This window comes from Prosopis cineraria, unplaced genomic scaffold (genome assembly GCF_029017545.1).
Source record: "Prosopis cineraria cultivar Desert tree isolate PC_DT_omini unplaced genomic scaffold, ASM2901754v1 PC605, whole genome shotgun sequence".
Lineage (NCBI taxonomy): Eukaryota > Viridiplantae > Streptophyta > Magnoliopsida > Fabales > Fabaceae > Prosopis > Prosopis cineraria.
Genome location: NW_026555930.1, coordinates 1 through 11,728, shown reverse-complemented (window position 1 = coordinate 11,728; position 11,728 = coordinate 1). Strand labels below are relative to the sequence as shown.

Genomic DNA, 11,728 nt, shown 5'->3' with positions numbered 1-11,728 from the left:
CTCTCATGTTCCATATAAATGGTTTAATTTAAAAACAATAATAAAACTTGTCTAAACCTTATATAGCATAATGACACTATAAAAAATGGCAATGATTTTATTTTTTTTAAAGTAAGTTTAGCAACAATATTAACATTTGTCATGACACAATTATTATTTTCATATTTTAGTTTTAATTATGATTAGTTATTAGAACACTTCATGATTAGCAGCTTTCGTGCATTTTACAATTATGATGCTATATTTTGCCTAGGTACTGTAAAAGACTGATACTTGATACTCGATGACCATAACATTTAAAAGCACTTCAAAACTAGATCATGACCTTTCATCACCATTAGACTTTGTAATGCTGATTGATCTGACCAAGCAAAATACAAGCAATTGCCACTACTTGGTCCTCTGATTCTGTTCCTTGCATCTTTCTCTGACGTCTGTAGAAAATCCAACAAACAAGAAGGGATCATCAGAGTCTCACATGAGAAGAAGAAAGCCAAACGTAGCCACAGGATTGACTTGCCGGGAAATCAATTCCCACCGGATCAATGCAAGCTTCTATTATGAGCTTGCTTCGCCGGCAAGTCATCCTTGGCTCCATTCCACTCTCCTCCTCTTCATGAAAAACTCGCCGACCACACATTAACCTCAAATGGTGGTTTCTTCACAATTCTTTTGTCCTTCTCACATCTATCTCTCTGTCTCATGCTATATCTTGCTTGATTGACGCCACGGTATATATTGGCAGTGGAGCTAGTGGGAAATAATTAGTGATTCTCTTGGAGGGTCCCCAATATTCTCAATTCGACCCACCATTCAAAAATTAGTCGGAAGAGGCGAGTGGCTATTGTTTCTTTTAAAAAGGCAATCATGAATACTGCATTCTATCTGTTCGATGAAAAGCATCACTTTTGTCGATGTATTCCGATTTCTTCTGGGGTCTTCACTCGCCACCCGTCGTTTACTCATCGGGCTTCATTGCTGGATTCCCCTGTTGTGGGCATAGAATCTTGCAAAAGATGAGTGGTCACCTTAGAATGCCCATAATATTTGGATAGGTCAAAGGCTCAGGTAAGAGGGAACGGACACTCGGAATTTCCTTTCCTGTTTTTTTTTTGAAGCATTTGCAAATGGTAGGGTTTATGGCCTATTTCCAGAAGCACTATTCATGAATTGTCCATGATGATATCTTAGAATGTATCTGCAGTATCAGTATTCAAATGTTCTTCAACATAGGCAAAAAGGGTAGGAAGAGATGGGAGACCTCTTTCTCTAGCATCGACACGTTAAGCAGACATGAGATTGCTTAGAATGCGATACTATTACACTATTACATTTACAGAATAACTTTATCTATAAAACATTGGTTCAGAACAAAGTTAAAAGGGAGATCGTTACAGTTGCTGGCTGGTGCATTTTGTGAAGAAACAAATCTGTTAATGTAGCATCTTGGCAAAACTTTAGATATGAATATGTAGTGATGATTAAAAAACGAATCAGTTTTAAATTCGATGCCTTGATTATAATTTAAATCAGCATGACACTACATTTCGAATTAGAATAGAAGTATGGTGGACTGCTTGTCTTGACTATGAGACGAGAATTGTTCTATTTCACAAATATTTAATATTATGATTGTATCTCCAAGTTTCGGCAACAAATTATTTCATTTATTATTATACTGTCAACAAACATGTTTAGTAACCCTGTTTATTGCTTCGTCTGCTATCAATCTCCCCAAAATTGTGGAATGATATCGACGTCTTTATTTACCGATTCATCCTCAATTCAAATAATTGTTTGAAAAATGTCATTAAAATTTCATACTGTTTTATTGTTTCTAGGTTTTAATGATTTTCAAAACATTGCGCGATGATGTGCAACAGAGCATGGTTATTTGTATTGGCCAGCTAGATGGGTTATGCTTTATTTTTTAAATGAATTTGAAGTGGTTCTGAGTGTTACATCAAGTCTCAGAGATAGCCGTGCTATTCATAACTTAGGGATAGTATGGCTTCCTATATTATATATATAGACAGAATTGAAAAGATAAGATAATTTTACATTATATAGTATGATCTTAAACAATATTAGATGCTGTAGCAATATTGACAAGAGGCTTTAACACCATTCAATCTATATACTAAAAAATTTATTGCTTTCTGGTTCTGAATCCAACTGCATTTGAAATTTGGAGTCAAAGGAGGAGTATATAATTTGCCACAATTTTCAGAATTTCCCAAACATAGTATCTGGAGATCCATTTGAGTTCACAAAACTCTCACTGAATGCCCTTTTCATTCATCCTCGCTTTGGTTTGACTTAAGCCCTTAAGAAGCAAATGATAGTCTGAAATCTGGAAGCGACAGTTTTTCAATTTGTTCAAGACTTCAATAGATTAAATTATTGCAGTACTTTATCTCATGGGAATGGAACTACAAAACAAGATTCAGGCTTGACCTTGTATTTCAGTTCTGTTTGGCAAAATCCTTTTTTTTTTTTTGGAGGGGTGGGGGGACTCATATATTTGGCCTATTATTAGGGGCCAAAAAGAAATTGTTCTAGTTGATGTTTGTCTACCATTGAAATTTAGTTTTCAAAGGTGGGCAAATTGCTTAATACTGTCAACTCTGAAAATAAGAAAGCTCTTTCTTGTATAAAAGACGAACCATAATTCTACAAGTAATGGTCATTATAATTTATAGGAACATTTGAGGAACTCTTCTGGGCAAGCTATGTTCAATATTAATGTATGTTGTCATCCCAATCTAGATTAGCATGATACTAAAAACTGACCAGTGCAGCTAACTAAAAGAAAAAATGACTAGTGCAGCTTGAAAAGAGAAAAAGGGAAGAAAGAAATAAAGATGGCCCCGTGGTTATTGGTTCTCATAATTTTTTTTAATCTCTTCATATTAGATAAACCAGGTACTAAAATTATGCTTTTGTGCATTATTCTGTTACTGTCTTCCTCTCTTAATCTATACTGTTTATGAAACTCAAAGGCATTCAACTAGCTGTGATGAAGCTCTGACATTGACACATTTACAGGGCACAACACACAAATATGTTGCACTGTAAGTTTTAGTTATCTAACACGTATGTCAGATATGAATCATGCAGGATATGACTCAGACAAGAAGGGCAAAGAACAAGCTCTTTGAGAGTCTCATATGACAGAGGAAAGGGGGCAAACTTGAGCCAGGACGACACCGGCAGAAGCCAGAGATGGCAAAGTTTGCTATTTAATTAGCAGATGCCGGCAAGTCATCCTTGGCTCAAATATACTCTCTCCCTCTTCGTGTGAGGCTCTAAGAGCAAATATCATTGATATTCTTGACCATTTCCATAAGCTTTTAGATTTTCTCTACATGCACTTTGAGCATTATACTAATTCTATTTATAGCAGGAGCAGATGTCAACGGGTGGAATTCCCCGTCTGATAAAGATAATTGATTTGGCTCAATAATATTCTTTTGTACATGATTTTCTACATATGATATGCTTCTTATCCAGAACCTCCCTTATTTGGAATCAATGTCCATATTGGGACGTTTATCTGTTTGGTACAAGCAAGAGTTGACGACACAAGGACACATAATCCACTTCTTTCTCATGTAGATGGTATGGCTCCCACGTCTCGTTAGCTTTGAATTTTGAATCATGCAGAGTCTAAATTCAGTGAGAAGTTACAAGGGAAAGTGACTGAAGCAGCCACAAGACTGTGATGGGAATTAGAAGGTATGTACGCTGGTATTACACCACACCGATGTCCATGATGGTATCTTAAAATGTAACTGCAATGTCAAAATTCAAATTTTCTTCAAAACAGGCGAAAAGGGTAAGAAGATATGGGAGACCTCTTTCTAGAATTGACACGTTAAGGAGGCATGAGATTGCTAAGAATGTGATACTGTTACAGAATAACTTTATCCAGAAAACGGTGGTTCAGAACAAAGTAAAGAAGGGAGATCATTGTTATTGCTGCTTGTGGCTGGTGCATTTTGTCCAGAAACAGATCTCTCAGAATAATGTAGCATCTTATGGGCAAAACTTTAGATATGAATATGTATTGATAATTGAAATATGAATTACTAATATATTCGATGCGTTGACTGCAATTTATATCAGCATGACATGACACTACATTTTGAATAAGAATAACCGCACTTGCTTTACTATGTGGCAGTGTCATAATTGTATTTTATTTGTATCAATTTTTATTCCTTTAAAACTATAATGGATGGAATGTATTGACATTGAGCTAAGATTTATTCTTTTTCACAAATATTTAATAGTATGGTTGAATTTCCAAGTTCCAGCAGTAAATCATTCCATTTAACATTTTCACTGTCAACAACTATGTTTATTAACGTTGTTTATTAATTCATCTGCTATCCACGTCTCCCCAATTGTGGAATGATATCAAAATCTTTATCTACAGATTCATTCCCAATTCAAGTATTTGTTTGAACAATGTCATCAAAATTTAAAATTGTTTCATTATTTCCAGGTTTAATGAGTTTCAATACATTGTGTGATGACTTGCAACAGGACATGGCCGTTTATATTGGCAAACTAGATGTGATATCTTTGATTTTTGACTGTATTAGATTAGATGTGGGTCATATGTATTGCATGTAATTTAATAAATGACACATTGCTCATGATTAGAAATAGTGCGATTTCCTATAGATTATATATATATATATATATATATATTGATAGAAGCAAAAAGAACCTTCTAAAATTAGCATGAATGATAAAGGCTTTCATTACTTAAACAAATAGTTGGGGGTTCGAACCATAATCATTATGTATGTAGCAATTTAGTTGGAATGGGTTTATTCATTGTTCTCAATTTCTCAATATCTTGGAGGAGGTATTCTCTACTCTCATTGGAGCCTGCTCCTTATACTTACACAAAAAAAAAAAGAGAAAAAAAAAGAATCGAAAATATAAGATTCTATAGCTTTCTGGTTCTGAATCCAATTGCATTTGAAATTTGGAGTCTCAAAGGATGAGTATATAATCTGCCCCAATTTTTCAGAATTTCCCCCGATAGCATATGGAGATCTATATGACTTCGTCAAACTCTCACTAAATGCTCCCATCATTCATCTTTGCTTTGGTTTCACTCAGGCTCAGAAATCTGGAAGTGACTATAATTTGTTGAAGACTTTGTTAGCATTGAAGAACTTTATCTCATGGGAATGGAATTGTAAAATGTGGCTTTGCATTGTTTTTCAGTTCTGCGCTGCAAAATCATTGAAGGAATGTGTCAGAACTCAGAATATGCTTTACTTTATCCACAACAGCTTTTAATATTTGGCCTATTATGGGCAAATAATCGTTTCAGTGGACGTTTGATGAGTATCATTGAAAATTTTTGTGTTCAAATGTGGCTAATTAAATAGTTAATGCTGTCAACTCTTGAATAAGAAAGCTTTTTGTGTTTCTTGAACATATAAAGGACTAAACATATATAGTCATGCAAGTGATGGTCATTATAGGACTAATGAACTTTGCCAGCTGGTGATTTTCAATACTGATACAATAAGGCATTCTTTATGCTAATATTGGTACTCCATAATTTTCATAAATCAACAATTCGGCTTGAAAACTCATTCTAATTCTCTTTTTCATACCAGCAGATTCGATCAATCCAAGAATCAAAGTAAAATTAAGTGAGATTCTGGAAGGATTAAGAAACTGAAAATTAAAAAGAAGCAAAAACATAAAAATAATGAAGGATGCAAACAAAATTTAACATGGAAAAACCCGTAGTATGAGGGAGAAAAAACACATGGGCAACAAATAAAAAAAAAAAATCGATAATGCAAGATCAAGATTACAATGAATCTACTATCTGATCTTTGATAAATAAAAAAAAATGAATTTAAGTTTCTAAACTGGATTTTGTTATATGAATCCTGCAAATAATATCATGACAATCATGGACATGATAGATATCATACTAAAATATTAACTTGTCAACAAGCATGACCATAAAATAATCATACTATGATAGAAATTTGAGGCACAAATTCTAACATGTATCACATCCACTACTCTGTCATCCTCTCTCAAACAATCTATGTTCAAGAAACTCAATGTAACATTTGAAAATTGAAATGAAAGTAGTCAGAAGTGTTAGTAGTATTTGACACGATACGATATAATAACTCAAATTTTGAAGTATGAGTAATACTTCAAGCTCTGATAGTCTCATATGAGAGGAAAGTGAGCAAATTTGAGCCAAGAACAACTGCCGGAAAGACCCAGAACTTGGAAATTTTGCCATTAATTTGGCAGATTCCGGCAAGTCATTCTTGGCTCAGATATACTCTCTAACCTCTTCATGCGAGGCACCTGAGCCAACAACGTAACGTTAATGAGCTTCTTCTTCTTCCTCCATATATTCGCAAGCTCTCATATTTCTGTCATATCTGCATGCATTTTGAGCATTATTTCGACGTTATTTATAGGAAGAGAGTAGACGTAAGGTGAATGGGTCAAAGATGCTTCTAATCCAGAACCATCCTTGTTTGGAATCGATTTCTTTGTGGATTCGTTTAACCTTTTGGATTGGCTAAGAGCTGCCTCAATCCACTTCCTAGCAGCCAATTGATCATGGTTGACTCATCTGATCTGATATGTTTCCTTCTACAATTCAACCAAGGTTAAAAGTATACACATTAAGTTAATAATTTTACAAATTAATTAAATTTAGTTAATACCTTGAAAATTTTAAAATTATCTTCGATGAAGTTCATTAATTAGAGGAGGTTGTCTAGTTAGTTGGTTAAAGAATATTGAGACGAAGGATATTTACGAAAAAAATTATACCAATAGAAGGTATAATATAATATTACGAACTAGATGAAAAAAAAATTTACAATAAGAATTGAACGGAGTATATATCTAATGTTGGTAAGAAATATGATACCATACATGTATATATGTCACTTAGTCATGATACTATACATGTACATATTTAAGATAAATGGGGTTTCCTAACCTCAAAATGTTTAATTTTTAGCATGGGAAAGGTATTTCTTGACCCAAGTGTTACTCTCGCTCTATTCATTTAAAATTTCTCATTCTTTTCATGTTTATCTTTATTTTTTGCTATCATTCATGTTTATCTTTATTTAATAAGTTATCTTAATTTATACAATCTTATTAATTACAATTCTAATTAAGGGTTTTTTAAAAAAATCATATTAATTATATATTGAAAGACTCAAAATACTCTATATTTTTAAACATGATACTTCAAAAAAGTGCTCTATAATACTGAATGGAGAGAATATTACATTTAGGTGATCAATGGTGCCCATAATATTCATGTCATGCAAAAGATATTCTCATATCCTATATTATATATATGATGTTTCTCATGACTTCCTTAGGATATCTTCTAAAGGTATGAGCGTTCATTTCCGTAAATTTACAGCAAGGATCCTCACACACACACACACACACACACACACACACATTTATTTATTTATTTTTGAAAAAGATAATAAAATTGACTTTGAGAATAATGTTCATGTGATGATTTCAAAGTATAATCCAGCTAGTATATAAACAATCTGTATTTCTGACAAATAATATGCATATGTTCATATTAATTTGCGAAGTAAGGAACTCAGCTGATGGTAATAGATTATTAAACTAATTGTAGTGACATCGGAGGTTTATGCGTAAGTTTTGAACTTTGAAACCATGTGCTTTGTTGGACAAAACAAGCTTAACAAGATTTCATTATTTTGAAATATGGTACCTCCATTACATATTCCTTATCCATAAGTCATATATAGTTTTATTTTTAGTTTTATTTTTGGGTAGTTATGACAGAGAGAGAGGGTTGAAAGAGATTAAAATTTGCATTTAATTAAAAATGTTTGTGAAAAGATTAGGGTAGCTTGAAAATAACAAGCTAACTTTTTTTTTATTTTGTATGAATTAGTTAAGAATTATAATATAAATAAAAAAATAGGTATCAGGTTCACTTGTCGCATATCAGTATATATATATATAGTTAGTTTGTTAGTGATAATTCGATATGGAATTATTGAAGTCTTACTCTTTCGCCTAATGGTTGACCATTTTTAAGCTGCAAGTTGTTTTTTCATTCCTGTTGCTTTTCAGGGCTGTCAATCACGAACTTGGCTTGGGTCTATGGGCAATCCAATAACCAAATCTTAACTTAGTCGATAAATTAATATGGCCTAAAATGATAAATTAAAAATCATAATACGTAATAGGAGTTTGAGGCAATAATATTGTTAATTTGTAAATATACTACCTGTTTTCCTCTTCCTCTCTCAACATATACAGTTCATGTGCACGAAAGCATTGTATAAGTCCTGAGAAGCTTTATGGACAGTAATTGAAGAAACAACACATAAGGTACATATAACATATTGGAATATTGAATGTAATTAATTATGAGTCAAAACAACTGCCGGCGATTCCAGCAAGTCATTCTTGGCTTAGATATGCTTTCTGATCCCTTCATGAGAGCCAATTTGAGCCAATAATGTTAATGCATTTTTGAGTGTTATTTTTAGCGTTATTTAGAGACGTACAGAACCATCCTTGTTTTGGAATCAAATTTCCATAATTGCCAGATTAGATTCGAATATATTGTATAGTTAGTCCAATTGATGAGAGTAGCTCTCTTATTAATAAAAGAGTTTTTTATATTCATACATACTAAAATTTAAAATTTCGTACTCAAGAGTCCTTTCTACGTCTAGGACTATAGTAAATCAAATTTTCATTTTAATTTGTTTTTAAGAAAGGTTAAAGGGCATTTTTACTCTTCAATTATTCTCTTAGAAGCATTTAGTATTTTAAACTTTTATATGGTACAATTTTGCTATTAAACATTTGAAAATGGTCACCCTGCCTGTAAAAATTAATTTACTTCTAAAGATGTAAAAATTATATAAAAGGATCACAAAAATTACAAAAAAGATTATAAAATTATATATAAGTACCCTACAATAAAATTAATATAAATTAAGTCCCCTAAATTACATATAAATAACAAGATATAAATGTTATTTATTACCCATGTAAAAGGCCAAAATATGATTTTGACCAATTATTATTTTAGAAGCTTAGTCAATATTAATTTACTTCTAGGGTACTTATTTGCAATTTTATGGTTTATTTTTTGTATTTTGTTAGGCCTTTTCTTATAATTTTTTAAGTAAACTAATAGTTAAAGTTAACTTTTGTAAAAGTAAGGGGTCTAATGCAATATTTTCAAATCTTGAAAGGCAAAAATTGCATCATATAAAAGTTTAGAATCTCATATGTTGCTAAGTGAATAGTAGTTGAGAGATAAAAATGTCATTTAACACTTTTAAGAATGAGAAATAGTGATTAGAATAGGTTCAGTTAGAAACCAATTACATTCAACTAAAGTTAAACGTGCAACTAATTGAACTGCCATGGAAATATTTAGGGAGATCATGAAGGGATCAAAATGTTTTGCTTCATAACTGAGAGCCCAAGTTTGTAACGATTTATGGTATTCTGAATATGGTATTAATTAGTATTAACATTATAGCTCTTAGACATTTAGGTTGTATATTTTTGTTGGGTTATCCACCCTTAGTGAATTAGGCCCATATAAAAGCCCAAATTAAGGAATGTGGTTCTTGTCAAAATTATGAGAAATGTTTGGATTCAATGTGCAATTTATTCAGGGCCTTAAATGTAATTTTCTTTAACCTTTGAATTTTAAGAAGGAACGATTAAGAAATTGAATTTGCCACACGTTCCCATAAGTGATCGGTTATGGGTGCAATTCTCACTAGTTTTTTCCTAAGGGAAAAAAAACAAAATGCTTTCATTTTTCTTGGCTTCTCATTCTCTCTGTGTGTGCATTTGTTGTGTGTATCCAAACGAAGTTCAACTAGCGTAGTTTTGTTCCCACATACATCCGTGCAATTCAACGACTCAAGGTATGCTTTCCTCCTCAGATTCTTATATTGGTATTAAAGCTTTCATTTTTCCTAGGCTGTGTTTCCTATGTTTGAAGAACCTATAATGATTTTCTTAAACCATATACATACAAATCTATAAGTTTAGTTTTTTTTTGTTTTCTTATTGTGTTTTCACATGAATCTGCCTCTGTCTGTCTTTATGATTATTATTATCAAAATGAGCATGTTTATATGCTTCTTGGTCTTCTTCGTTGATATGAGTGTTCCATATAATGCTATACACGTTCTGCATGCAATCAATAGTGACAAATATAATGACCAAAACAAACTAAATAATGGGTGTTTGAAAAATGAGTTTTTTGAACAAAAGGATTATATCAAACATGTAGAACTCAAAAAAACAAAGAAAAAAAAACTAAGAACGCATAAAATAGAGACCGGACAGAGGAGATATGGCCTTCAAAAGTTTTGGGTTGATGGACCCGACCCGCCTGAGGAATTGAGTCAAGTTAACCAGGTTGGAGGTAGACGATGACAAAAATGATGTGCCATTTCTATCCTCATCAAAAACAACACATTGTTTTGATGTGTCATTCTTAAAAAAAACTGAAAAAGTTTTTTTTAGGTTAGGAGCTTAAAAGCCTAAAAAAAAGCAGTCTTGGGCTTCTAAGTCCAACCTAAAAATTTTTTTTTGTTTTGATTTATGGGTCCACAGGTCGGGTACATAAAACCTGACCCCAATTCAAAAAAAGTAAATAAAAAATATATTTAATTCAAATTTTAAAAAAATCTATAAAAAATATTTGGACATGTGGCGTTGGAGATTCCATTGGCATGTGGTTGACCCACCCTGAAGCTGTCGGCAATGGAGCATAACGGTCCAACGTGTGTTGTCACCGAATCACGATAATGGTAGCGCGTGTACAACACGCGCCTCCTTGAGAGTGGAATTTTTTTTGTTTTTCTAGAATTTCTTAATCCAAAAATTATTCTTGGAGCGCGCGTACCCAACATGTGGGACCAGATTGGGGGACACAGTTTTCTTAAAAAAATTTCTAAATTTGAGATCTTCATTTTGATATATAATTGCATATTTTAGAGATAAAACAAGAATTTATTTTTGGAGTTATCTAGTGCATTTTATGAGGTTATTAAAAAGAAAAAAATCTAAAAATTTTTTCTCTTTTATTTTTTTAGGCAAATATGAAGCAAAAGGCTTCTAGCAGCACTGATAACTTAGAAAATTATTCTGTTAGCATTGAGTTTCTAGATAACCAGATATGAACCTCTTAGTGAGGATTTTGACCTAGAACCCTTCAAAGAGAAAAAGGAATTTTAACCTCAATGTGAGGATTTTGATTTTGATCCTGAAGAGGATCCTAATGTTAATCTCGAGAACATTATTCAAGCTTCATAATAAAAGAAAAACAAGTTATGGTTTGTAGGAGAAATTTTCAAAAACTTAAGAAAGCTTGCCCAACATAACAAGCGAAACAACTCGTACTTAGGAAATCCCTCACGGAATAGAGCCATCAAAAGGATGAAAGTACAAGAAAAATATAAAGACATAATTAAGAGTTGTCTTCTTAGGTTTGTACCTTAAGCAGTTGTTTTTTTTTTTTTTTTAGGTAAGTTATGTTGTATTAAGACCTTGATGATTTATGAATATATGAAGCATGTTGTTTTATTTTTATTGCTTTATATATACTTTATTTGAGTGGTAGCTCTCTAAAGTGGTAAGTCATTTAAGAGCCATATATGAT

The 11,728-nt window shown here is 32.3% G+C and overlaps 1 long non-coding RNA gene across 1 annotated transcript; it reads left to right on the top strand.

The window, feature by feature from the left end:
• Positions 1-430: 430 nt before the first annotated feature.
• LOC129297760 (uncharacterized) lies at positions 431-4,175 on the top strand. Its single transcript, XR_008590257.1, has 3 exons — positions 431-1,068; positions 3,619-3,738; positions 3,830-4,175. It is a non-coding gene; the product is annotated as an uncharacterized LOC129297760 (long non-coding RNA).
• Positions 4,176-11,728: the final 7,553 nt, after the last annotated feature.